The sequence below is a fragment of the Gavialis gangeticus genome, unplaced genomic scaffold (assembly GCF_001723915.1).
Source record: "Gavialis gangeticus isolate Ggan-Ray unplaced genomic scaffold, GavGan_comp1, whole genome shotgun sequence".
Classification (NCBI taxonomy): domain Eukaryota; kingdom Metazoa; phylum Chordata; order Crocodylia; family Gavialidae; genus Gavialis; species Gavialis gangeticus.
Window position 1 is genome coordinate 5,705,100 of NW_017729017.1, and position 2,524 is coordinate 5,707,623.

The window sequence follows — 2,524 nt, forward strand, 5'->3', positions numbered from 1 at the left end:
GGCAGTGTGGGAATGCGGTCAGGAAGGCCAACCGCACCTTGTCATGCATCCACAGATGCATCTCAAGCAGGTCCAAGGAGGTGATCCTCCCCCTCTATGCGGCACTGGTCAGGCCGTAGCTGGAGTACTGTGTCCAGTTCTGGGCACTGCACTTCAAGAGGGATGTGGACAACATGGAGAGGGTCCAGAGGAGAGCCATTTGCATGATCGGGGGCAGCAGCGCAGGCCCTATGAGGAGAGGCTACGGGACCTGAACCTGTTCAGCCTCCACAAGAGAAGGCTGAGGGGGGATCTAGTGGCCATTTACAAACTAGTCAGGGGGGACCAGCAGGCACTGGGGAAGTCCCTGTTCCCCCAAGCACTACCAGGAGTGACTAGAAATAACGGTCACAAGCTGGCAGAGCGTAAATTCAGATTAGACATCAGGAGGCGCTACTTCACGTTCAGGGTGGGTAGGATCTGGAACCAACTTCCAAGAGAAGTGGTGCTGGCTCCTACCCTGGGGGTCTTCAAGACAAGGCTAGACAATCACCTTGCTGGGGTCATTTGACCCCAGTACTCTTTCCTGCCATGGCAGGGGGTCGGACTTGATGATCTGCTCAGGTCCCTTCCGACCCTACTAACTATGAAACTATGAAATGTTCATCTACCTAAAAAAATATACTGACCTTTGGGGAAGTCTTGTTCCAGGTCTTGAAGTTTCTCAGCCCCATCAGTGTTACAAAATTGGAAGCAACGGCAATAAAATCACAGGGCAATAGCACTGAGTCCTCACTCAGTACACTGCAGTTGTATGTTGACTGTCTTATTCTTAGTGGAAGAGCACTGGATAATCTGTATTGCACTGGCACTGTTTTCACAATTTATTTGTGTATTGTCCATGTAAGGGCATTTTTTTTAGTCAATTGCTGTGGAGATGACAGTGAATTGTACTGAAGAATCACAAAATTAGATAGTATTAGAAAAGCACCTAGTGACCTCAACCCAGATTAGATCTCAGTTGTGTAAGGTGCTAGATATACAATTAATAAGAAGCAGTCCCTGCAGTCTGAACAGACAAGGGGAATAATAATAAAGTTGCGAAGGGAAACAGAGGCAAAGTGACTTGCCAAGGTCATACAATATCTATGGCAAAGCCAGGAAGTGAGTTTAGCTCTCCTGAGTCCTGAACTAGAACATGAGGCACAAAATCCTTTCAGAAACAAAGAACCCAGTTCCCCTCCTGTTTTTCCCCAGTAATCAGTGACAAGGAGCGCCGCCAGAGAACAGGTGACGAGCATGGGCAGATGGCTGCTCGGAGCTGCTGGAATGACTCATCAGAAATAGAAATAAAACTGCCATTAGCAAGGGGTTTTCCTCATGGGACTGTTTTCATAACAGGGATTAAAATGTTTAGAAAAAGGACAAGGAAATCTCTCCCAGTGTAGGGTCCGGTCTAACCTGAGGAGCCCTGAGAAAGAAGCCTTCCCTTTCTCAGATAAATTCTCCCTCCTCCCTCTTCCAAGCAGTCAGTACATAGTCCTTCCCCTGACAAGCGCAGGGGCGTGTAATGGAGAGTGACCCTGGGTTCGTGAGGCACCAGGTATTGATCCTTCATCTTCTCACAGGTCGGCTTCAAAGCTTTCCCATGGGATTTTGATTGGGCTGTAAATGAAGAGGGACAGATTTTCGGCTCAGTGTAAATCAGAGTAGCTCCACTGAAGTCAATAGAGCTCCACTGACTGCCTTCACACAGGGGGCTGGGCCCAGAATGTCTCAAAAGCAAATGCCACCACCTCCTTCTAAACCTAGCATTTCCCTTTTTCTCTTTAAATGACAGCCCTTCATGACAGACAGCTCTGGAGCCCAGAAGGACACACGAGGGTCTGGATGCTGAGTCCAGTCTGTCCCTGAAGTTCAGCAAGACGTGAGAGGTACAGTATGGTTCAGGTCTGAGTTTTGAACTATTCCTTCAGAAACAGCAGGAGAGGAGAGAGAGAATACTTGCAACCCCACCTGCTTTGCTTGTGTGGTATAGAGGAAAGCAGTACAGGAGTTGTAGGGGAAGCCACATAAAAATGGAGCTGAAAAGTGTGCGTCAATCATGATCCTCCCTTCATCTAGCTGTGGAGCTATGTAAATCACCAGCTACTAAAATAAAGTTATGAAGTATAATAAAAAAATTGCTATAGCAACTCCATGCCTCTGTGCTGACCTAGTTTGAGACAAAGGAAGTGCTCCTCAGCATCTGAATGCATGAGGCTGCAGTCTGCTGGAAGGCAAGTTGTGCTGATTGATTACAATGTTGTTTTATTAGCTCCAACCAACACTATAGATCAGCCTTGTCCAACATCCGGTCTGTGGGCTGCCACGCGGCCTGCCAAGCCATTTTCTGAGGCCCACGGTGCTGCGACGGGAAACGGAAGTAAACACTGTTTACTTTCATTCCCACCCCTTGTCCCTCCCCCAGCCCCTCAGCAGCTTCCTAATGGCTGCTGAAGGGCTGGGGAAGGAACAAGGTTCCCACACGCACCACATCAGACAC

General features: G+C 48.5%; 1 protein-coding gene across 6 annotated transcripts in view; it reads left to right on the forward strand.

Moving 5' to 3' along the window:
- Window positions 1-1,807: 1,807 nt before the first annotated feature.
- The window catches only part of DLGAP4 (DLG associated protein 4), a 180,885-nt gene continuing 180,168 nt past the window's right edge, over window positions 1,808-2,524 (forward strand). For 5 of the 6 annotated variants that reach the window (XM_019513051.1, XM_019513056.1, XM_019513054.1 and 2 more), the window contains exon 1: window positions 1,809-1,913. The gene's annotated coding sequence lies outside the window, so the exon portion shown is untranslated. Of the gene's footprint in view, window positions 1,914-2,524 lie in introns of all 6 variants that reach the window. The other variant, XM_019513057.1, reaches the window with a different exon arrangement.